The sequence below is a fragment of the Oncorhynchus mykiss genome, chromosome 8 (assembly GCF_057628025.1).
Source record: "Oncorhynchus mykiss isolate SJ-2025 chromosome 8, ASM5762802v1, whole genome shotgun sequence".
NCBI classification, from domain to species: Eukaryota; Metazoa; Chordata; class Actinopteri; order Salmoniformes; family Salmonidae; genus Oncorhynchus; species Oncorhynchus mykiss.
The window spans coordinates 30,049,688-30,075,698 of NC_143029.1; the positions used below are offsets into that span (position 1 = coordinate 30,049,688).

General features: G+C 44.1%; 1 protein-coding gene across 30 annotated transcripts in view; it reads left to right on the forward strand.

Annotated features, from left to right (window-relative positions):
* Positions 1-26,011, forward strand: part of LOC110529758 (neurexin-3b) — a 465,957-nt gene that overhangs the window by 95,268 nt on the left and 344,678 nt on the right. The gene's annotated exons all lie outside the window — the stretch shown is intronic.

A 26,011-nucleotide genomic window follows, 5' to 3' on the forward strand; every position in this document is an offset into this window, starting at 1 on the left:
TGAAGTCTGGCTGGGACTGTATTCTCTATGGCGTCTGGTTGGGACTTTATTCTCTATGGCATCTGGTTGGGCCTGTTTTCTCTTCGGCGTCTGGTTGGGATTGTATTCTCTACGGTGTCTGGTTGGGACAGTATTCTCTATGGCGTCTGGCTGGGACTGTATTCTCTATGGCGTCTGGCTGAGACTGTATTCTCTACGGCGTCTGGCTGGGACCATATTCTTTACGGTGTCTAGTGGGGACTGTATTCTCTACGGTGTCTGGTTGGGACTGTATTCTCTACGGCGTCTGGTTGGGACTGTATTCTCTATGGTGTATGGTTGGGACTGTATTCTCTACGGTGTCTGGTTGGGACTGTATTCTCTATGGCGTCTTGCTTGGACTGTATTCTCTATGGCGTCTGGTGGGACTGTATTCTCTGTGGTGTCTGGTTGGGACTGTATTCTCTATGGTGTCTGGTTGGGACTCTATTCTCTACTGTGTCTGATTGGGACTGTATTCTCTACGGTGTCTGTTTGAGACAGTATTCTCTATGAGGTCTGGTTGAGATAGTATTCTCTACGGTGTCTGTTTGGGACAGTATTCTCTATGAGGTCTGGTTGGGACAGTATTCTCTACGGTGTATGTTTGGGACAGTATTCTCTACGTTGTCTGGTGGGACTGTATTCTCTATGGCATCTGGCTGGGACTGTATTGTCTGTGGTGTCTGGTTCGGACTGTATTCTCTATGGTGTCTGCTTGGGACTGTATTCTCTTCGATGTTGTTTTGGACTGTATTCTCTATAGTGTCTGGTTGGGACTGTATTCTCTACTGTGTCTGGTTGGGACTGTATTCTCTACGGTGTCTGGTTCGGACTGTATTCTCTATGGTGTCTGGTTAGGTCTGTATTCTCTATGGTGTTTGGTTGGGACTGTATTCTCTGTAGTTTCTGATTGGGACTGTATTCTCTATGGCGTCTGGTTGGGACAGTATTCTCTACGGTGTCTGTTTGGGACTGTATTCTCTATGACGTCTGGTTGGGACTGTATTTTCTACCGTGTCTGGTCTGGACTGTATTCTCTACGGTGTCTGGTTGGGACAGTATTCTCTACGGTGTCTGGTTGGTACTGTATTCTCTATTGTGTCTGGTTGGGACTGTATTCTCTATTGTGTCTGGTTGGGACTGTATTCTCTGCGGTGTCTGGTTGGGTCTGTATTCTCTACGGTGTCTGGTTGGGACTGTATTTATCTACGGTGTCTGGTTGGGACAGTTTTCTCTATGGTGTCTGGTTTGGACTGTATTCTCTACGGTGTCTGGTTGTGACAGTTTTCTCTACGGTGTCTGGCTGGGACAGTAATCTCTACGGTGTCTGGTTGGGACTGTATTATCTACTGTGTCTTGTTGGGACTGTATTCTCTGTTGTGTCTGGTTGGGACAGTATTTCCTATGGTGTCTGGTTGTGACTGTATTCTCTATGGCGTCTTGTTGTGACTGTATTTTCTATGGTGTCTGGTAGGACTGTATTCTCTACTGTGTCTGGTTGGGACTGTATTCTCTACAGTGTCTGGTTGGGACTCTATTCTCTGCTGTTTCTGGTTGGGACTGTATTGTTGTCACGTTCTGACCTGTATTTCCTTTGTTTTGTATTCATTTAGTATGGTCAGGGCGTGAGTTGTTTGGGCAGTCTATGTTTGTTTTTCTATTTTTTGGGGCATTTCTATGTTTCGGCCTAGTATGGTTCTCAATCAGAGGCAGGTGTCATTAGTTGTCTCTGATTGAGAATCATACTTAGGTAGCCTGGGTTGCACTGTTTGTTTGTGGGTGATTGTGTATGTTGATGGCTTGTTTCAGCGCAGCTCGCATTAGCTTCACGGTTGTTATTTTGTTTACTGTTTTTGTATAGTGTTTCAGTGTTCAGTTCTTTAATTAAACATTCAACATGAACACATATCACGCCGCATTTTGGTCCTCCGATTCTTCTCGCCTCTCCTATTCAGATGAAGAGGAGGACGACCGTGACAATTGTCACTAAACTGCCTGATTCAATGAGCCTTTTGGCTCCATAGGGAGCCATGTTCTCTCTCTTTCTCTGATACTTTCATCATCAATCATTTTTCCCATCCCTCTCTCTGGCCTTCCCCTCGAGGGGTGGGATGAGGATGTTTCTCCAGTGGTCTGTCAATGACACTGTTACTGTCACTGTTATGTCTGTCTCCTCAGAAAGAACACAATGAGTGCTGTTGTGTCTGAATGGCATTCCTTTCTAACTTCCCAGACACTACACCATATACAAAGAGAAGATTCTTGAATGATTCTTGGCTGATGGTATTGAGCAAATGATGACTAAATCTGTCTCAAAGTGCTTGGATTGATGTGCCCTAGCTAGATTGTTGAAAGGGGATTATAAAGATGCCATTTTGGTTCCGTTGTGGCTTCATTGTGGCTATTATAGTTTTGTGTTTTTATATTTGTTTTTATTCCTATAAGCTTTTCCATTTTTAGCTTCGGTTAGTTTTCAGGCCGGATTAGTTTTTAGTAATTTAGTTTAATTTAGTTTTAGTGTTAGTGTTAGGGAAAGAAAGCATCTGTGGGCCAGGCTAGGAGATATTTATACAGTTTTTTTTTAATGTTTTCAACTGGGGGACAGTAATACAGAAGGTGAATGGCTAGGTCATAGGTAAGGTTAGCTTTAAATTAGGTCAATAGGTCAATCTCAATGTGACTTGGATTTTAACGGAATAGCGCCGAGACTGGTGCAAAACAACAATACCCATGTTTACACCAATCCAATGCTGTTTAACTTTAGTAGTACATGAGAGAAGAATCAAGTTGGCTAGCTAGACATTTTTTTCCCCTGTTAGCAAATGATAGCTAGTGATAGTGATCGAAGATTATCTATATACTGACAAGATACTGAACTGACCGCTCTAACAATGGGAATAAATGCCCGCAAAGGTAGGTGGGAGAAGGCGGGGACATTCCAGCCAATGAGAGGGCAGATACACGTGTGAACAACAGGCACAACTCCGATATAAAATAGATTTTTAGCCGGAATGCCACATGCATCCACTTATATCAGCACATTCGTAACAACCTAAACATGAAGAAACGTCCACGTTAGCTCTGCTTTGGTGCTCCTTTCCTCTCCCTGCTGCGTATGTTCTTCAGTGGTGTGGAAGTGAGTTAGCCCTGAGAGGTCTGACAGCAGTCCTCCACATGGGGCCTCAACCCCTCATCCATTTGGAGTCAGACCACTACTCACCACACGCAACCCAACTAGCCCTGTGATTTACACTGGTCCAGAACTCACCACACGCAACCCAACCAGCCCTGTGATTTACACTGGTCCAGAACTCACCACACGCAACCCAACCAGCCCTGTGATTTACACTTGTCCAGAACTCACCACACGCAACCCAACCAGCCCTGTGATTTACACTGGTCCAGAACTCACCACACACAACCCAACCAGCCCTGTGATTTACACTGGTCCAGAACTCACCACACACACAACCAGCCCTGTGATTTACACTGGTCCAGAACTCACCACACACGCAACCAGCCCTGTGATTTACACTGGTTCAGAACTCACCACACGCACAACCAGCCCTGTGATTTACACTGGTCCAGAACTCACCACACACACAACCAGCCCTGTGAGTGACACTGATGTTGGATTCGTCTCATCCCCCCCAGGGGAAAACTATCTGGACATCCTTATACTGTCGTGTGTGTGTGTGTGTGTGTGTGTGTGTGTGTGTGTGTGTGTGTGTGTGTGTGTGTGTGTGCGTGTGCGTGCGTGCGTGCGTGCGTGTGTGTGTGGAGAGAGAGACATTGTGTGTGTGTGCTGCTTTACAACATTATGAGTTGTCAATCACATTATTACATTCATAGCTCTGGGCCTGTTCTTTTACAAGTTGGTGTCTGGGGTTGAACGAGTTCTCAGTGCTTTCCTTTGGTCTTAAAGGTGCTCCAGTTCCCACTCAGCTAGAAGAGCGAGTTAGCCCTCTGGTGTAGGTTCTGCTGCTGGTGGAGAGAGTAGGAGAGAGAGGCATGGATGGAGATAGAGATAGAGGGAGGGAAGGGGTTCTGAGAGGTAGAGAGAGACGCTGTTCAGTCATTTATATTTCTCATTCGTTTTCCAGCATACGTTTCCGAGAGTAGAATCTAGAGAAGGAGAGATTACTCAGCGAAGGAGGGAGTGAGAGAGAGAGAGAGGTCCTTGTCGTGTTCTTGAAATGGACATACTCAGCACTTCATTAAAAAAGGAGCCTGATCACTCGCTTCCTCTCTCTGACACTCGTCCACTCACCCTTTTCATTTATAAGTGTAATTTGTATTTGTATTTATTATGGATCCCCATTAGTTCCTGCAAAGGCAGTAGCTACTCTTCCTGGGGTCCAGCAAAATTAAGGCACTTATTAAACAATTTAAAAAATCATTACAATACATTTCACAACACATTAAGTCTGTGCCTTCAGGCCACTACTCTTCTACCACATATCTACAACACAAAATTCATGTCTATGTGTGTATAGTCCATATGTTATCATGTATGTGTGTGTAAGTATGTGTCTTTGCCTGTGTGTGTGTCTCTTCTCAGCCCCCGCTGTTCCATAAGGTGTATTTTTATCTGTTTTTAAATCAGATTTTAAATTAGTTTTAAATTAGTTACTTGATGTGGAATAGAGTTCTATGTAGACATGGCTCTATGTAGTACTGTGCACCTCCCATAGTCTGTTCTGGACTGTGAAGAGACCTTTGCTGGCATGTCTTGTGAGGTATGCATGGGTGTCCGAACTGTGTGCTAGTAGCTTAAACAGACAGCTCGGTGCTTTCAACATGTCACCTCTCACAAATACAAGAAGTGATGAATTCAATCTCTCCTATACTTTGAGCCTGGAGAGATTGACATAAATATTGGTATTGTTAGCTCTCTGTGTACATTTAAGGCCAGCTGTGCTGCCCTGTTCTGGGCCAATTATAATATTTTTGTCATCTGACCACACGACTGGACAGTCCAGGTACGACAAAACTAGAGCTTGTAGGACATGCCTTGTTGATAGCATTGTTAAGAAGGAAGAGCAGCACTTTATTATGGACCGACTTCTCCCCATCTTAGCTACTGTTGCATCAATATGTTTTGACCATGATAGTTTACAATCCAGGGTTTATCCAAGCAGTTTAGTCTCCTCAACTTCCACATTATTCATATTCCACATTATTCATTACAATATTTAGTTGAGGTTTAGGGTTTAGTGAATGATTTGTGCCAAATACAATGCTTTTAGTTTTTGAAATATTCAGGACTCACTTATTTCTTGCCAGCCATTCTTAAACTGACTGTAACTCTTTGTTAAGTGTTGCAGTGATTTCACTTCCTGTGGTAGCTGATGTGTATAGTGTTGAGTCATCAGCATACATAGACACACATGCTTTGCTACGAGCCAGTGGCAGGTCATTAGTAAAGATTGAAAAAAGTAAAGGGGCCTATACAGCTGCCGTGGGGAATGTCTGACTCTACTTGGATTACAGTGGGCAAAAAAGTATTTAGTCAGCCACCAATTGTGCAAGTTCTCCCACTTAAAAAGATGAGAGAGGCCTGTAATTTTCACCATAGGTACACTTCAACTATGACAGACAAAATGAAAAAAAAATCCAGAAAATCACATTGTAGGATTTTTTAATGAATTTATTTGCAAATTATGGTGGAAAATAAGTATTTGGTCAATAACAAAAGTTTATCTCAATACTTTGTTATATACCCTTTGTTGGCAATGACAGAGGTCAAACGTTTTCTGTATTTCTTCACAAGGTTTTCACATACTGTTGTTGGTATTTTGGCCCCCATGCAGATCTCCTCTAGAGCAGTGATGTTTTGGGGCTGTTGCTGGGCAACACGGACTTTCAACTCCCTCCAAAGATTTTCTATGGGGTTGAGATCTGGAGACTGGCTAGGCCACTCCACGACCTTGAAATGCTTCTTACAAAGCCACTTCTTCGTTGCCCGGGCGGTGTGTTTGGGATCATTGTCATGCTGAAAGACCCAGCCACGTTTCATCTTCAATGCCCTTGCTGATGGAAGGAGGTTTTCACTCAAAATCTCACGATACATGGCCCCATTCACTCTTTCCTTTACACGGATCAGTCGTCCTGGTCCCTTTGCAGAAAAACAGCCACAAAGCATGATGTTTCCACCCCCATGCTTCACAGTAGGTATGGTGTTCTTTGGATGCAACTCAGCATTCATAGTCCTCCAAACACGACGAGTTGAGTTTTTACCAAAAAGTTATATTTTGGTTTCATCTGACCATATGACATTCTCCAAATCTTCTTCTGGATCATCCAAATGCTCTCTAGCAAACTTCAGACGGGCCTGGACATGTACTGGCTTAAGCAGGGGGACACGTCTGGCACTGCAGTATTTGCATCCCTGGTGGCGTAGTGTGTTACTGATGGTAGGCTCTCTGCAGGTCATTCAGTAGGTCCCCCCGTGTGGTTCTGGGATTTTTGCTCAACGTTCTTGTGATCATTTTGACCCCACGGGGTGAGATCTTACGTGGAGCTCCAGATCGAGGGAGATTATCAGTGGTCTTGTATGTCTTCCATTTCCTAATAATTGCTCCCACAGTTGATTTCTTCAAACCAAGCTGCTTACCTATTGCAGATTCAGTCTTCACAGCCTGGTGCATGTCTACAATTTTGTTTCTGGTGTCCTTTGACAGCTCTTTGGTCTTGGCCATAGTGGAGTTTGGAGTGTGACTGTTTAAGGTTGTGGACAGGTGTCTTTTATACTAATAACAAGTTCAAACAGGTGCCATTAATACAGGTAACGAGTGGAGGACAGAGGAGCTTCTTAAAGAATAAGTTATAGGTCTGTGAGAGCCAGAAATCTTGCTTGTTTGTAGGTGACCAAATACTTATTTTCCACCATAATTTGCAAATAAACTCATTAGAAATCCTACAATGTGATTTTCTGGATTTTTTTTTCTCCATTTTGTCTGTCATAGTTGAAGTGTACCTATGATGAAAATTACAGGCCTCTCCCATCTTTTTAAGTGATAGAACTTGCACAATTGGTGGCTGACTAAATACTTTTTTGCCCCACTTAATAAGTGGAAGTGGAAGAGTGCAGACCAGCAAATATTCTTCAACACATAAATCCCTACAAAACTTCTTGTATGACCTTTTATACACTATATTAGGCCCAGCCCTTGGAACTTTAGATTTCCTAGATATGGCTACTATGATCACTACATGGATTTGAATAGTGCTTTAGAGCAGATTTCTGCAGCTTTAGTAAAGATGTGATCAATCAATACATGTGGATGATTTCATTCCTGTGCTGTTTATAAATACCCTTGTAGGTTGACTGATAACCTGAACCAGGTTGCAGGCACTGGTTACAGTTTGAAGCTTTTTCTTGAGTGGGCAGCTTGATGAAAGTTGATATCACATCTGTTGATATCACATACATTATCAAGCATTTCACACGTCATCCAGATACTGACTCTTAGCACTTGGTGGTCTATAGCTGCTTCCCACCAGAATGGGCTTCAGGTGAGGTCAGGTGAACCTGTAGCCATAAAACTTTAACAGCCTTTTAAATTAGATCCCCTCTAAGCTTTACAGGAATATGACTCTGAACATGAATGGAAACACCTCTACTTGTGGCATTCCTGTCTCTTCGGAAGATGATAACATGCATTTTTACCACTGTATGAATGTTATCTGTTACTGGCAAGTTATCGATTTCATTCACCTTGTTTCTTAGGCTACGTATGTTAATGTGCCCTATTTTTTTGGGCAGTTTTCTGGGATACTTGATTGTTTTTATTGCTTTATTGGGAGGCTTATCAGAGGTAGACATGACAGTGATATTTATGTTTGAGCTGATCCTTCACACAGTGGACTTCCTAGTAGAGCAAACCGCCTCAGTGCTAACAGTATAACTCAGGTTCATAGGAGCATGATTACTGCTGACAATAGCTGTAGTATTGACAGAGGCATTCAGGGGAGATAGATGGACATAAATTAGATTACTTACATTATGGCTGCCAACACCCCTGGTACAATGTACATTTGCAGCAGCACTAGGACAACTCAGCGACACAATGGTGGGGATTATCTGGGCAGGGCTTGGGTCACTGATTAGTCATTGTCTCAACGCAGCCTTGAAATGCGCGGACACTGTCCAAGAGCCAAGATGATTCCTGTAGAGCATCTTCTGTTTCCAAAAGGTGTCAAAGTTATCTTAAAATGTTTTGCCAACAGAGCTACAGTTGTCTTTTAGCCAACTGTGTAATGCCAGTAGCCTGCTTAATCTTTCACAGCAAGCACAGTGATGTTACCGGGTCTAAAACAATTGGCCGCTTTCAAAGCTTTAAAATCTATTTTTAGCAGTCCTGAGCTAGCCCTCCTAATTTTGTTTGACCTCACATGGACTACGGCAGTGCCAGCCCCCGGCAACAGTTGTAGAACGGTAGGAAGCAGCCTTTTAATGTCCTGTACTCGTGATCCAGGATAGTACAGGGTTTTTTCCCCTGGGAACCGAGATGTTTTGTCACCAAAGAGACTATAGCTGGTTAACTGGTTGAGGAGATCTGGCCTTTCTTTCGCCTCGAGTCATTTAGAAGACCCCTCAAGGATCGTTGGGAGGTGGGGCCCGATGGACCCGAGCCAGCCACAATGGATTCTAGGGGGCCGGAGTCTCAGACACCTTCACAGTCTGATGACCGGGAGCTCTGAAGATCTGAATTTGCTGTAGAAGCCCCCAGAAGCGCAGCTACCTTCAGATCCGATCTCGAAGCGATAGCCCCCAGGGATGAAGGCGTCAGAACCTCCGGATCCAGGCCGGCGAAGCCGTTTGAAATCTGTATCCGGTCCCATTGCCAAGGAGGCCCCTATTGCCAAAGGCTGCTGCTTTCGACTTCCACGGCGAATGAGGTGCCTCCATGGCTGGTTGGTATGATTAAGAATAGGAACATCTACTAAGTCGTTTAGATGGAACCTACTAACTCCGTTCTCCAGGGAAAGGAGAGACCCCTTCGGGGAAGGATCCCTGTAGAGCACTGGCCAGTCGACTGAGGAGAGACGACACGGCGGCGACACTCCCACCAGGCTAGACTGGCATCCAGCTACTGGAGTAGAAGAGAAAGATAAAGTAGGCGGGAGTGGATTCCCCAGTAGCTTGTGTAAGTTCCCTACTTGTTTGCTAAGAGCAGCCCCTTTGCCCCTGTCGTCCTCTGGAAGCAAAGAGTTGTAACATTGAAAGTCCGGACGGTCCACATTGTCCCGGAATAGAGAAAAATAAACACAGCTCCTGCAGCGTTGAAAACGTTCGTTAGTGACCACCATCTGAGACTACAGGCTAGCTAGCGAGATAGAGAGGGGCAGACATCCAGCTCTCCCTCCTAATAACCCAGCAAGCCAAGGAGACAGAGAGAGGATAATGTTATTGACTTTACAGGCACACGGTGTGAGTGTGTGTGCGCATTTATGTGTGTGTGTGCGACTATGTGAAACTACTCATCTATGTGACGGTGCATATGTATGCATGCAAATCAGTTAGTAAGATCCCTTCCTTCAGGTCTAGTTTAGGCAGACATGTGGCAGCAGTTGTGTGTTTTTTTTCCTCTCTAAGAGTGTGTGTGTGTTTCCCTCTGTAATAACATATCTCATACAGTCATTCAGAGTGGTTAAAGGATTTAAAGCTCACATCATGTATTTGTGTCTCAGTGGAGAACAGATAATTTCCTGTAACTGCAGGATGGAGTTAGAGATTAGTAGTGGTAGTAATTGTGTACAGGTAGGACCTCACTGAGGAATAATAAATATTATTTAAAATCATTAAGCTGAAAGACTATCAAACGACTTTCCTAAATGCAGGATTTGGGAGCAGGGCTGGAAATCAGTGGGATTGATAGTTAGCTGTTGTTACTACTTGCGATGTACACAAGCTCAGAGTAGACAAGTCACATGTCCCATAGCAGAAAGGATGTGAACGAGATTGCGGGATGGAGGGAAAGTGACTGCAGAGTGGCACATGTCCCTGTATCTGTACAGTCCACTACTGTATATCTAGTGATGCTGTGTGTAGGACTCTCCTCTCTAATTTTAGAATGTCTGGCCGGAGGGCTGAGCTGAGGAACACAAAAAGAGAGAGAGGAGGAAGGGAGGAGAGAGAGGAGGAGGAGAGGAGGAGAACACAGGATCCTGCTGAGCCCCATAGCACGCACCGCCCTTTAGAAGAGATTGCACACAGAAGAGAAGGGTAAATAGAGATGGAGAGAGCGAGCGAGAGAGAGAGAGAGAGAGAGAGAGAGAGAGAGAGAGAGAGAGAGAGAGCGAGAGAAGGAGATAACTGGGGGAGTCCCCACTAATGTGTGTGTGTTTCTGTCTGTGTATATGTGTGTGTGTGCATGCGTGCGTGTGTAGAATAATACCTTGGAGTAATGATTGTATACATTTAAATTTAAAAAATAACTATTGAAGGGAGTGATACGTTTTTTTTAAACTCGTATCTCCTCCACTGGCATCCTCAGTCGATACACACACACACACACACACACACACACACACACACACAGACACATTGTTTTGGCCACAGGCTATAGCTGGTTCCAACTGGATTTAAAGCCACAATGTTTCTCAAAAACCTCAGGAGAGTATTCCCGACCAGATTCTCTCCATCCCTCCCTCTCCCCTTTCCTTCCCTTTCTCCCTCTTCTTCTTGCTCTCCCTCCTCCCTCTCTCCTGCTGTCCTTAGTTTAACCATAAATAATGGTTTTACTTTAATAGACAACCACCATTTATCCAAACCAAATTCAGTTGTTTATTTTTATTTAGTGATCCACATTAACACTGTTATAAAATATATACTATACAGTACATACAACATTTCTCTTACAACATTAAAATAGTATGGGGACCACAGGAGGTTGGTGGCATCTTAATTGGGGAGGACGGTCTCGTGTTAATGGCTGGAGCGGAATCAGAAGAATGATTTCAAATGCATTGATGTCCTTCCATTTCAGCCATTATTATGAGCCGTCCTCCCCTCAGCAGCCTCCTGTGATGCGGACCTATACCGTATTAACTCTAAATAATCCTCATATACAGTATGTGTTATATACTTACCTTTACCAGAGAGAGAGAGAGAGAGCGAGAGAGAGAGGGGTGTGGGAGTGAGTCCATGTATCTCCGTATTTAAAGTGGAACTGACAGCGTTTTAACTCATTTGCATATATGAAACAAACAGACATAATCATAATAACAGCCAAAAATATCAAATTCCCAGTTTATGCAATCAAAACCAACCTTATAAGAGGTTTTGAAATGAGTTTCTATTTGACTCAACATTCCATGACACAGAGTAAGACATATTTGGCAGGACAGATGGATGCAGTACAATGCATGATTAATATAATTAACCAATACATGTCCTGTTAGTCCGGTAAATTTTGCTATGAGGTTGTAAATCACAGCTGGCCTGGTACGTTGTTTGTTGCCTCTAGCCATTCGGTTTAGAGTTCCAATTAATATTTTGGACAAAAACGGACGAATGACAATACATTCAAACTAGCAAGGGCATTGATCACACGTCAGTCATAACCCGGCTAATAGGCTAGCTTATCTATTTACAGTTGAGGTCGGAAGTTTACATCCACTTAGGTGGGAGCCATTAAAACTAGTTTTTCAACCACTCCACAACTTTCTTGTTAACGAACTATAGTTTTGGCAAGACGGTAAGGACGTCTATTTTGTGCATGACACAAGTAATTTCTCCAACAATTGTTTACAGACAGATTATTTCAATTATAATTCACTGTATCACAATTCTAGTGGATCAGAAGTTTACATACACTAAGTTGACTGTGCCTTTAAACAGCGTGGAAAATTCCAGAAAATGATGTCATGGCTTTAGAAGCTTCTGATAGGCTAATTGACACAATTTGAGTCAATTGGAGGTGTACCTGTGGATGTATTTCAAGGCCTACCTTCAAACTCAGTGCCTCTTTGTTTGACATAATGGGAAAATTAAAAGAAATCAGCCAAGACCTCAGAAACAAATTGTAGACCTCCACAAGTCTGGTTCATCCTTGGGCACAATTTCCAAACGCCTGAAGGTACCATGTTCATTTGTACAAACAATAGTACGCAAGTATAAACACTAGGCTTGCAAGCCAAAGAACACCATCCCAACCATGAAGCACGGGGGTGGCAGCATCATGTTGTGGAAGTGCTTTGCTGCAGGAGGGACTGGTGCCCTTCACAAAATAGATGGCATCTTGAGGGAGGAAATTTATGTGGATATATTGAAGCAACATCACAAGACATCAGTCAGGAAGTTATTGCTTGGTCTCAATGGGCCTTCCAAATGGACAATGACCCCAAGCATACTTCCAAAGTTGTGGTAAAATGGAGTGGTAATCACAAAGCCCTGACCTCAATCCCATAGAAAATGTGTGGGCATAACTGAAAAAAGTGTGCGAGCAAGGAGGCCTAGAAACCTGACTCAGTTACACCAGCTCTGTCTGGAGGAATGGGACAAAATTCACCCAACTTATTGTGGGAAGCTTGTGGAAGGCTACCCAAAACATTTGACCCAAGTTAAACAATTTCAAGGCAATGCTACTAAATACTAATTGAGTGGATGTAAACTTCTGACCCAATGTTTGGTGGGTCATATTTCGGAGGACGCATGACCCAACCTTCTCCTCTCCCGAACTCGTTGGGGAGATGCAGCGATGAGACAAGATTGTAATCACAAAATTGGGGTAAAACATTTTTTATAAAATATTTATTATTGTTTAAACGCCGTCAGTTCCATTTCAAACAGGATCTAGTTCAGTGGTATTCAAACTTTTTCAGGATGGACCCCATTTTCACCACCAGAATTTCTCGGGACACATTTTTTTCATAAGAATTACATCAACAAATAGCCTTAAATTCATTACATTTTCATCTCTTATGGAAACAAACCAATGAATACATTTACTCAATAAAGTAAACATTTTCAAATTATCTTTTTCAAATTTTGGGAATATTGTCCTATACAATAATGTGTACTCTTTTGTTCTTAAAATGTTTTAAATAGTAATTGGCGAGCTTGCTGCAGTTCCCCACGACCCCGACTTTGAATACCACTGATCTAACGAATGGATGATTCTGCACAACTTCCTTGCAGGCAGATGAATGCCAGGCTACAGAACATATTCCCCATTGGTAACACCTCTACAGACCTCCATTTCAAAACTACTCTTGACATGATTGGCTAGTGAGTAAGGTCAGAGGTCACATATAGCAGTTCAGCCAGACATGATGTATGATGGATGACTGTCACTGCTGGGACTTTAACCTCCCTCTCCCTCTATCCATACCTCCCTCTCCCCTTCCTCCCTCTCACCAAAATATTTATTTCATCCACCCTTCACAGTGCTGACTGTCTATGACTGTTGGACTTACTTACCATATCCTCCCGGTGTGCTTTTGAAAGTCGCGGCGTCTCACACACACACACGCCACCAGTGAGTAGAGGGGCTGCGTTCCAAAAATGGCACCCTATTCCCTAGCTAGTGCACTACTTTTGACCAGAGCCCTATGAAGTGTAGTTCATTACGTAGGGAATAAGGCACCATTTGGGACACAGCCTGGGTTAATGTCCCAGCGTCACACCAGCACCAGTGAGTAGGTTGTCGGTTAGAGACTATACATGTGCAGTGCTAATGTGGTTCAAGTGAAATAAAGAGAGTGGTTCCTTTCCACTGACTGTCTGTCGCCTCAGCATCACTCTCTAGGGGTTTCAGACTCAAATCGCATTTATGATGAGAAATATACAAGTAAATAAGTGTACAGTATTATGTGAAAGGGACCTTGCAAATATAATCAGATTGATTGATTGATTGATTGAGGGCAAGTTAATGACATAGAGTTCCCGGTGGTTTCCATAGAGATATGGAACGGCAGCATCTTGACAGAGACAGAGATATGGTGTGATGTGGTTAGATATTGGTGGTGTGTGAGCGTGCCTGCCTTCCTGCTGCCTGCTGCCTAGGTGCAAGCGGGTGTGTGTGTTTCTATGTGTGTGTGTTCTGACAGGGGAGATAATGACCAATAAGACTCCGGGGAGGCTGGCCTGTCATGCTCCAGGGGGCTCTGCCTCTAGCCTCTACACGCCCACACACACACTGTGAAACTACACACGCACTGAGACACACACACCGAGGAATACACACAGGAGAAACACAGAGCAATAGAAAGATCAAGAAATACACATGCAGACATTTCAAATCAAGACCGTAGCCTTGTGAATTCCACATAGAAACTGTCACTGTACAGCATACTGCCTGTACTGTAAATAGTAGAACATTAATGAGAGTGACAGCAGTTTGTCCTTCACACATGATGTGAGACTTACTTGACAGTGATTCTTCTTGCTCAGTCACACAGTACATTCCCATCTCTCAACTACACGTATAATTGTTATAATGGGTACTTCTGAAGTCCCATTCGGAAATCTTCTTTGAATCAGATGCGTTTACCAGACTAAAGTGTTTAAACAGCTGCAGTCTGAATAATGATTCTTTAGTTTGTAGATTTCTTTGCCATTTCAATGTGGGAATGATCTCCACGTTCTCTGGTCTTGTCCTCTGGTAGAGTTGTAGTTTAAACCACTTCACACACCAGCATCACCAGGCATGTTTTGGTCTTAGAAATTCAACCTTTTGCAACCTTAGCTTACACCGGGGTTTGCGTGGTCTGGTGTGAATTTCGTCAGGAGTGGGATTTGGACACGTCTGAGAAAAGGGCGGTCCATGACACTGACGTAATGTCTGTGCTCGCGTGGGCGTGGCCATTGATTTGGTTAACTTTATATGAAAACACATGTTTTCTCATTTAGAAGGTGAACATCACATTACATCTTTTCACAAATAGTTTCATGTTTAATCACATACGTTTCACAATATTTAGATGTAAACCTGACCACTGGGAATGTACACTTTAAGAGATACAGTTATGTGTGTTTCCTGTCCTTCATGAGATCACCAAATGAAACACACTCATCATGACTGCCCCTTAAGTGTCCAAGGACCACTCCACGGACCAGCACATGTTATAGACAGAAGCGTGCTACATGGCAGACCAATCTGAACTCATATCTCGACATGTCCATTCTCGGCAGCCCATTCGTTATCTCAGCCAATCATGGCTAGTGGGAAGGTTCCTGCCTTTTTCCACATGTATGTAATTTAACAATTTTACTTGTATTTACAGATGGCATATACAGTGGGGCAAAAAAGTATTTAGTCAGCCACCAATTGTGCAAGTTCTCCTACTTAAAAAGATGAGAGAGGCCTGTAATTTTCATCATAGGTACACTTCAACTATGACAGACAAAATGACAAAAAGAATCCAGAAAATCACATTGTAGGATTTTTAATGAATTTATTTGCAAATTATGGTGGAAAATAAGTATTTGGTCAATAACAAAAGTTTATCTCAATACTTTGTTATATATATTTGTTGGCATTGACAGAGGTCAAACATTTTCTGTAAGTCTTCACAAGGTTTTCACACACTGTTGCTGGTATTTTGGCCCATTCCTCCATGCAGATCTCCTCTAGAGCAGTGATGTTTTGGGGCTTTTGCTGGGCAACACGAACGTTCAACTCCCTCCAAAGATTTTCTATGGGGTTGAGATCTGGGGACTGGCTAGGCCACTCCAGGACCTATCTGTCTAGTTCTGCTCTGCATGCATTATTTGGTGTTTTACATTGCACACAGAGGATGTTTTTTCAGAATTCTGCATGCAGAGACTCAATTTGGTGTTTGTCATATTTTGTGAATTCTTGGTTGGTAAGCGGACCCGCAGACCTCACAACCATAAAGGGCAATGTCTTCTACAAAATAACTGATTCAAGTATTTTTTTCCAGATGTCAAATTTTATATTCCTTTTGATGTCATAGAAGGCCATTCGTGCCTTTTTTCTCAGATATTTCACAGCTTTGTGAAAGTTACCTGTGGTGTTGATGTAGGTATAGTAGGTATAGTTTTTTTGTGTGCACTAGGGAAACATTGTCTAGATGAAATTTGTATTCGTGGTCCTTGACCTTTTTTGACCTTTTTTGTAACACCATTATTTTTGTCTTACTGAGATTTACTGTCAGGGCCCAGGTCTGACAGAATCTGTACAGAAGATCTAGGTGCTGCTGTAGGCCCTCCTTGGTTTTCAACAGAAGCACCAGATCATCAATAAACAGTGGACATTTGATTTCAGATTCTAGTAGGGTGAGGCCGGGTGCTGCAGACTGTTCTAGTGCCCTCGCCAATTTGTTGATATATGTGTTGAAGAGGGTGGGGCTTAAGCTGCATCCCTGTCTCACCCCACAGCCCTATGGAAAGAAGTGTGTGTGTTTTTTGTCAATTTTAACGGCACACTTGTTGTTTGTGTACATGGATTTTATAAGGTCGTATGTTTTTCTGCTGCTTTTCATCAATTTGTATAGCGGACCCTCATGTCAAATTGAGTCAAAAGCTTTTTTTTAATCAACAAAGCATGAAAAGACTTTGCCTTTGTTTTAGTTTGTTTGTTTGTCAATTAGGGTGTGCAGGGTGAATACGTGGTCTATTGTACAGTCATTTGGTGAAAGCCAATTAGACTTTTTCTCAGTACATTGTTTTCTCTGAGGAAATGTACGAGTCTGCGATTATTGATGCAATGGATTTTCCCAAGGTTGCTGTTGATGCATATCCCACGGTAGTTAACGGGGTCACATTTGTCTCCACTTTCGTGGATTGGGGTGATCAGTCCTTGGTTCCAAATATTGGGGGAAATGCCAGAGCTGTGGATGATGTTAAAGAGTTTAAGTATAGCCAATTGGAATGTGTAGTCTGTATATTTTATAATCTCATTTAGGATACCATTGTCATAGTTGTGTCTCGGGGGGTATATAGGAAGGATACTGTCACCTCCAGGTAGGTGCTTGTCGTCCTGTGTGCTGAGAGTGTCAAGTTCTTGTCCAGTTGTGACACTTACGTCGCCACTGAGTTGTACATGTTCCTGGGCCTGGAAATGGTTGACCTCCCCCTCTAGGATGGAGAAGCTGTCATCGTTAAAATATGGGGATTCTATTGGGGGGGATATAGTTATCACACACATGTTTCTCTGCTGAGATCATTTCCTTATTAACTCCTAGCCAGATGTTAAATGTTACAGTTTTGACTAATTTAATAGAGTGGGTTGGGTCTGCTCTATACCAAATTAGGATACACCTGGTAGTTTGGTGGATGGGACTACCAGCTCTCTGTAACCTAGAGGGCAACCAGTGGGTTCGTCTCCTCTCTACCATGTCTCTTGTAGGATGACAATGTCTGTATTTCCAATTTCTTTGATTCGCTTTAGGCTAAAGGCAGATGACCTCAGATATTGTATATTCCAGGATGAGATAGTAAAAACGTTGTGTTCCATAGGGTCTAGTGTTGTTTTCATGTCGTTCAGACCCAGACCATTCCAGTAGGTGTGAGCAGAGCATGTTGAGCATCTGATATAGAAGTTTTAGGTTGCAGAATGGGTTCCTCTCTCTCCGTCAGTACTGTTAGCTGGGCCATGTTCCTTTCTCTCCTCCTTCAGTGCTGTTAGCTGAGCCATGTTCCTCTCTCTCCTTCAGTACTGTTAGCTGGGCCATGTTCCTCTCTCTCCTTCAGTACTGTTAGCTGGGCCATGTTCCTCTCTCTCCTTCAGTACTGTATGCTGGGCCATGTTCCTTTCTCTCCTCCTTCAGTACTGTTAGCTGGGCCATGTTCCTTTCTCTCCTCCTTCAGTGCTGTTAGCTGAGCCATGTTCCTTTCTCTCCTCCTTTAGTACTGTTAGCTGGGCCATGTTCCTTTCTCTCCTCCTTTAGTACTGTTAACTGGGCCATGTTCCTCTCCCTCCTCCTTCAGTACTGTTAGCTGGGCCATGTTCCTTTCTCTCCTCCTTCAGTGCTGTTAGCTGAGCCATGTTCCTTTCTCTCCTCCTTCAGTACTGTTAGCTGGGCCATGTTCCTCTCTCTCCTTCAGTACTGTTAGCTGGGCCATGTTCCTTTCTCTCCTCCTTCAGTGCTGTTAGCTGAGCCATGTTCCTCTCTCTCCTTCAGTACTGTTAGCTGGGCCATGTTCCTCTCTCTCCTTCAGTACTGTTAGCTGGGCCATGTTCCTCTCTCTCCTTCAGTACTGTATGCTGGGCCATGTTCCTTTCTCTCCTCCTTCAGTACTGTTAGCTGGGCCATGTTCCTTTCTCTCCTCCTTCAGTGCTGTTAGCTGAGCCATGTTCCTTTCTCTCCTCCTTTAGTACTGTTAGCTGGGCCATGTTCCTTTCTCTCCTCCTTTAGTACTGTTAACTGGGCCATGTTCCTTTCTCTCCTCCTTTAGTACTGTTAGCTGGGCCATGTTCCTTTCTCTCCTCCTTTAGTACTGTTAGCTGGGCCATGTTCCTTTCTCTCCTCCTTCAGTACTGTTAGCTGGGCCATGTTCCTCTCTCTCCTTCAGTACTGTTAGCTGAGCCATGTTCCTCTCTCTTCTTCAGTACTGTTAGCTGGGCCATGTTCCTCTCCCTCCTCCTTCAGTACTGTTAGCTGAGCCATGTTCCTTTCTCTCCTCCTTCAGTGCTGTTAGCTGAGCCATGTTCCTTTCTCTCCTCCTTTAGTACTGTTAGCTGAGCCATGTTCCTCTCTCTCCTTTAGTACTGTTAGCTGACCCATTTTCCTCTCTCTCCTTTAGTACTGTTAGCTGGGCCATGTTCCTCTCTCTCCTTCAGTACTGTTACCTGGGCCATGTTCCTTTCTCTCCTCCTTCAGATCTGTTAGCTGGGCCATGTTCCTTTCTCTCCTCCTTCAGTACTGTTAGCTGGGCCATGTTCCTTTCTCTCCTCCTTCAGTACTGTTAGCTGGGCCATGTTCCTCTCCCTCCTCCTTCAGTGCTGTTAGCTGGGCCATGTTCCTTTCTCTCCTCCTTCAGATCTGTTAGCTGGGCCATGTTCCTTTCTATCCTCCTTCAGTACTGTTAGCTGGGCCATGTTCCTTTCTCTCCTCTTTCATACTGTTAGCTGGGCCATGTTCCTTTCTCTCCTCCTTCAGTACTGTTAGCTGGGCTTTGTGTTTCTCTCTCTCAGTCTGGAGTGAAGCCAGCTCTCTCAGACAGCCTTCTCTCTCCACCTTGTTGGGGGTGCTTCTTTGTTTTGTTGGTGTTGTCAGTGTGTTCTCTCTCTCTCTCTCTCTCTCTCTCTCTCTCTTTCTATACCACACCTATATCACTCCTCTTTCATCCCTCTATCCCTGCCAGTGCCTCTAGCCCTTTGTATTATTTGACGAATGTGTAAAAGGTGACCGAGAGGTGTCCTGATCCTTCCTCCATCTTTCCCTCATCCTTCATTCAACCCCTCCAGCTTAATAACATTGGCCTCCACCATCATTGCTAATGGCCCTGCATAAGTAGCCATTAGGAAATCAGCCTCTTTCTCTATCTTCTATCTCCCCCCCCCCCCCCTCTCGTTTTCTCTCCCTCAAGCCTCTGCTCCAGCATGCGCTCCGCACCATTGCCTCACTTGATGGGATTGAACCTCATGCCTCCCCATCCCCCAAACATCTGCCCCTCCCTCCCTCCTTCCATACCTGCCATCCCCTCCTCTTTACCCCTTGCATCACTGTAAAGTCTTATTGCTCACCCCACAAAGCCTCCAGAGCCACCAGCCAATAGAGAGTCTTACTGAGAGTGCCACCAGCCAATAGGGAGGCCTACTGAGCTCCTGATACCTCCCGCTGAGCGACATCATGACAGCGTTAAGTCTCAGAATTGACATCATACTGATAGCCAATCAGAACGCTGAATACGGACGATTATGTTAAAGTAACATCAAACTGATGTTTCAACAGTGTTTTTACGTGTGTGTGTGTGCATTTACGTGCGTGTGTGTCTTCGCCCAGACAGTCAGCTAGGTGTTATCTAGTGAAGTAAGGCTTTAAGTAAGGCCTGAGATGAAAGAGTCAGAGAGACCAGAGGGAGCAGAGCAGAGTGAATCCTCCTCACAGCTCTTCACCACCAGACTAATACTGCGCGTCTCTCCCCTTCTCTCCTCTCCTCTCCCCGGGAAGTTATGTGAAGAGCCATAGCGAGAGAGAAAGATTGGGAGAGAGGAAGTAGAGCACTTCGAAGCGTTTGCGTGTGCATCTCAGACTGTGTCTTTGCATCTGAAATGGGATGTGCTCAGCCTGTAGACATGTGTTGGTCTCGTGTGTTGCGTGAGTCAGTAGCTTTGTTCCAGGGCATCAGTGTGCTACGCACATACAAGTTGGCGCACTAGCTCTGGTCCGGGGCGTTATGTTAACCACTGTTGCTTGTGCAGTTAGCTAGTACAAGGGAGAGGCTATAAGGACATAGCCGACGCTTAAACCGACTACCAAAACATAAAACGGACTCTTACCATAACCTAGCCCTAAATGATCTGAAATTAAATATCGGTTTGGGCATCAGGCGTGTCCTTATTGCCTTTTCCCTATTACACACTAGCTAGCTCGTACACACTCGCTATTACCTAGCTTTTAACTCTAAATGTAATTTCACCACCCGTGCTATTGGTGGCGGTAACGAACCCTCCTCTCTGGCACGATTCGACATCCTGTCTGAGCTCGCACATCTCACAGCATCTGTGGCGTGAGAAGGTATCTGTAGGAGCCAGATCCTATTGCCACTGTGTGGGAAGATAGCAGTCCTCCGGCCATCTTCCATTCTTCTCCTGGGCTCCTCATTATTGTCTAACAACCGAATTTAGCACTATACTTTGGAACTTACATTTTCTGCCAGCTCGTTTGTGTGTTCGTACGTGCGTGCGTATGTTGGCTGCAGAAAGAGATAGCCTCTAACACATCGCTAACAAACCCGGGATCCCCAGTGCAGTGAAACAAACATATTTGGCACCACTACAGCTGGTGGAGACATCAGGCTTTACCAAACACACTACATACAGCCTCATCACTAAGCTGAACTGACTGAACTCATCTAGTTGGGTGCTGGCTGAGCTTATTTAGCTTGACAGATTCAGCCTCTCCCCTCCTCTCTTTCTCTCTCTCTCTCTCTCTCTCGTTCTCTCTTTCTAACCCTCTGCTTCTTTCTCTGTCGTTCTATCTGTCTCTCTCGCTCTCTCCCTCCCCCTACCTACCTATCTCTCTCTCTCTCTCACACACACACACACACACACACACACACACACACACACACACACACACACACACAGTCTCTGATGATGATGGAGGTTTAATACCATGGCCCTGCTTTTTAAAAGGTCACAAATGGTGTCTCAGCGGGGTCAAAGCATTCCCCGTGGGAAGGTCCTCCGGGTTAGACTGGTGGCCGGGTTCAGACTGTTTGGTGGTGCATCTGGGGTAGGAGGATGGTGGGAGAGGGGGGAGAATGGAGGAGGCAGGGACATTGAAATGAAGCAGCTAGAAGAGGGGATGGGTACCGGCAGAGGGGGAAGGAGGACTGGAGAGAGGAGAAGGGGGGGGCATGGAATTGAAGGAGCTAATTAGTTCCACTGGATGTTGAAAACCCCTCACACACAAGCCAATTTATGGTCAATCCAGCCTCTGCAGTGGCCATGCAGCATCTACAGTGATGCAGCCTCCGCGGAAGTCAGAACAGACATACTTCTTGAGCTTCGGTGAGCAGAGCAGAGCAAAGTGTGTCCTAGCAGGTTAAGGGTCTTGGGTCAGTAACCGAAAGGTCAATGGTTTAAATCCCTGAGCCAACTAGGTGAAGCATCTGCCGATGTGCCCTTGAGCTAGGCACTTAGCCCTAATTGCTCCTGTAAGTCACTCTTGAAAATCTGCTAAATGACTCAAATGTACATGTAATGTAAAATGTATCACTCGTAGTGATTCAGAGCTAATCTCTATAGCCAGCCTGCTAATTACGAGCAACTGGCTAAAGAAAAAGACAAGACTTTACCTCTTCTGAGATATTGTTACAACATTTGGGAGGCGCAGAGCAATTGCGTCACATCTTCTGTACGGAGCCTCCGCACCGCATTGTCGGATCAAGCATAAATCATTAACACACACACACACAGACACACACCTCCCCCCGGCTTGCAGCCATACGGAGATGGAATATTAATGACGATTTGAAAATAGACAAAATGACCCGAAGTGCAGAGATCAATACTATTCTATATTCCATAGACCAAGACCAAGTCTGACCGTTCAATACATTTCCTACTGGGATTTCCTGAAACGCTCTACATTCATGCCTTGTAGGTGATGTTGATGACATGCGCCAAAGTGAGATTTTTTTTAAATTAAAAGATTTAAGAAGGATTTGTAATTGTTGACAGTAATGATCTATTCTAATGTTGGTATTGTAGCGTACATTGCCCTCTCCTAGTAACATCATAGTTGTACTGTGTGTAATGACGCTAGGCCACATGCAGACATAGTGAGTAGCCTACAGTGTGAATAAATCAAGCTCCTTACAATGCTGATGTACAAGTAGCTAATATTAGTAGCCTAGATGACCAAAATCCCACTGGCTACAGACATACGTTAAGCTAATTGTAAGTTACCCAATGTCAGCAGACATCCTATCCTGAGTGGTGATACCAAGGCAAGGCACCCGTCACCTGATTAGAATGTTTGGGTGGGGTCTAGGGTTGCTATGGTGATGACCCCTTGCACCTGGGGGTCAGGTGAGATCAGACAGGATTAGATGTCAGGGGTGTTATCTGGGAAAACACCAGTGTAGTCTACAGCTGAATAAAGTAGCAAGGTTTATATTTCTCATACTGGTACCACTACTGCTTACATAAGGTTTCTGGTAGTTAGACTGTGTCTGTGTCCCAAATGGAACCCTGTTCCCTTTATAGTGCCCTACTTATGACCAGAGCCCTGCTCAAATGTAGTGCACTATATAGGGAATACAGTGTTATTTGGAACACAGACTACGTGTCACTTCCTGTTCCCTTTATAGTGCTCTACTTATGACCAGAGCCCTGCTCAAATGTAGTGCACTATATAGGGAATACAGTGCTATTTGGAACACAGACTACGTGTCACTTCCTGTTCCCTTTATAGTGCTCTACTTATGACCAGAGCCCTGCTCAAATGTAGTGCACTATGTAGGGAATACAGTGCTATTTGGAATTCAGACTGTGTGTCACTTCCTGAGTTGCCATGAGTAGATTGGAAAGAAACAGAGAAATATCCGTTTTTGGTTTCTCAAGTTGGTGAATGTCCAGGTGACTTGGTTCTGTGAAGGAGGGAACAAGGCATCACCATAAGGGAACTAGGTTACACGCTTTGGAGGCATATTGTGGTATATTATATTATGGTTCCCTTATGGTGACGCCAAGTAATCGACTGAAAGAAAGCTATATTTACCCATGGCTGTGGTAGTAAGGACTATACTGTAGTATGCCGTCATTGTCTAAGGTTTGAGTTTAAAGCTGAAAGGAACCCCAGATAGATATGAAGCACTCTAAGTACACACAGGGATAACATGTTCATAAATCATTGCTAAAAAGTGTTTCATTTATTTATAGATAATGCCGAGTGACATTCATCCACTGAAGGTGTACAATACACCCTCTGGAAATGTGTTAATATTCTGAATGAGTTAGTATATGTACTGCGTACACAGTTCTCTACAGACGACAGAGTAGATCTTCCTTCCCGCAAGCTATTTTGGATGGATTGACCCACTTATTTCAGTGTATTATTTCAGTGTATTATTTCTATCTTTGATGATGCGCTATTGTTTGTCTGTACAGTGTCTTATCTGACGGTTCTTCCAATGATGAATGTGGGAACAATCTGTCAAATGAAAAAGCACCAGTAAATCAGTGAAGTGAACAGAGGGAGAGATTAGGTTTTGATTTAGACTAAACGTAATCTGCAGTACTCTGTCTCACTGGGAATAACGTGCGTCCGTGCGTGTTCATTCTGACCAACCAGTACATTGAAAAAGGCTTTCAGAGGAGAGGAAGGAAGAGTTGTGTTGTCCTCCAGCCTCTCATCTTGTCTATGGTTCTGTCTCTGTGCTGTGCCCAGTGTTTTACGCCAAGGGGGAAATTACTCTCTGACCTGAATCATCCCAAACAACTGCCTCTCTCTTCGTTTCTCTCTTTTTCTCCCTCATGCTCTCTCTCTTTCTCTCTCTCTCTCGTTCTGTCATTTCCCTCTGCCTTTCTTCCTCGTTCTGTCTCTCTCGCTCTCTTTCTCTCTCCCTCCAGGCTCCACAATACGCTGTCTTGTGTTTACATGTAGTCCGGCCAAAAAACAAACCCTAACCTCGCAGCAGTCTCTCTTTCCTTCTATCTGTGTTTCATCGCCTCTCCTGCCCTCAGACCAGGAACTTGTGATTGGCTTAATGACAATGTGAACTGCAATTAAAGTCAGAAACAGCTAAAATGTTGTAATGTATTACGCAACTAGTACTACTTGTATTTACAGTGCATTCGGAAAGTATTCAGACCCCTTGACTTTTTCCACATTTTGTTACGTCACAGCCTGATTCTAAAATGGATTACATCGTTTTTCCCCTCAATCTACACACAATGCCCCATAATGACAAATCAAAAAAAGTGTTTGACATTTTTGCAAATGTATATATAACAAAAAAAGAAATATCACATCTACATAAGTATTCAGACCCTTTACTCAGTACTTTGTTGAAGCACTTTTGGCAGCAATTAAAGCCTTGAGTCTTCTTGAGTGTGACGCTATCAGCTTGGAACACCTGAATTGGGGAGTTTCTCCCATTCTTCTCTGCAGATCCTCTCAAGCTGTCAGGTTGGATGGGGAGCATTGCTGCACAGATATTTTCAGGTTTCTCCAGAGATGTTCGATCAGGTTCAAGTCCAGGCTCTGGCTGGGCCACTCAAGGACATTCAGAGACTCGTCACGAAGCCACTCCTGCATTGTCTTGACTGTGTGCCTAGGATCGCTGTCCTGTTGAATGGTGAACCTTTGTCTCAGTGTGAGGTCCTGAGCGCTCTGGAGCAGGTTTTCATCAAGGATCTCTCTGTACTTTGCTCCGTTCATCTTTCCCTTGATCCTAACTAGTCTCCCAGTCCCTGCCACTGAAAAACATCCCCACAGCATGATGCTGCCAACACCATGCTTCACCGTAGGGATGGTGTTAGGTTTCGTCCAGACGTGACACTTGGCATTCAGAACAAATAGTTCAATCTTGGTTTCATTAGACCCGATAATCTTGTTTCTCATGGTCTGAGAGTCCTTTAGGTGCCTTTTGGCAAACTCCAAGCGGGCTGTCATGTGCCTTTTACTGAGGAGTGGCTTCCATCTGACCACTGTTCCATAAAGGCCTGATTGGTGGAGTGCTGCAGAGATGGTTGTCCTTCTGGAAGTTTCTCCTATCCCCACAGACATATGCTGGAGCTCTGTCACAGTGACAATTAGGTTCTTGGTTACCTCCCTGACCAATACCTTCAATGCAGCAGAAATGTTTTGGTGTCCTTCCCCAGATCTGTGCCTTGACACAATCCCGTCTCGGAGCTCTACGGACAATTCCCTTGACCTCATGGCTTGGTTTTTGCTCTGACATGCACTGTCAACTGTGGGACCTTATATATACAGGTGTTTGCCTTTCCAAATCATGTCCAATCAATTGAATTTACCACAGGTGGACTCCAATCAAGTTATGATCAATTGGAACAGGATTCACTTGAGCTCAATTTGGAGTCGCATAGCAAAGGGTCTGAATACTTGTGTAAATGAGGTATTTGCAAAAAATTCAAAAAACCTGTTTTCGCTTTGTCATTATGGGGTATTGTGTGTAGATTGCTGAGGGAAAACAACAATTGCATATATTTTAGAATAAGGCTGTAACGTAACAAAATGTGGAAAAGGTCAAGGAGTCTGAATACTTTCCGAATGCACTGTATACAGAGAGACTCCTCTCTCTCTTCCTGTCCTTCTCTCCCTCTCCGTCTCCATCCTTCCCTCTCTGCACCTCTCTGCTTCTTTACCTGTCTCAAATTAC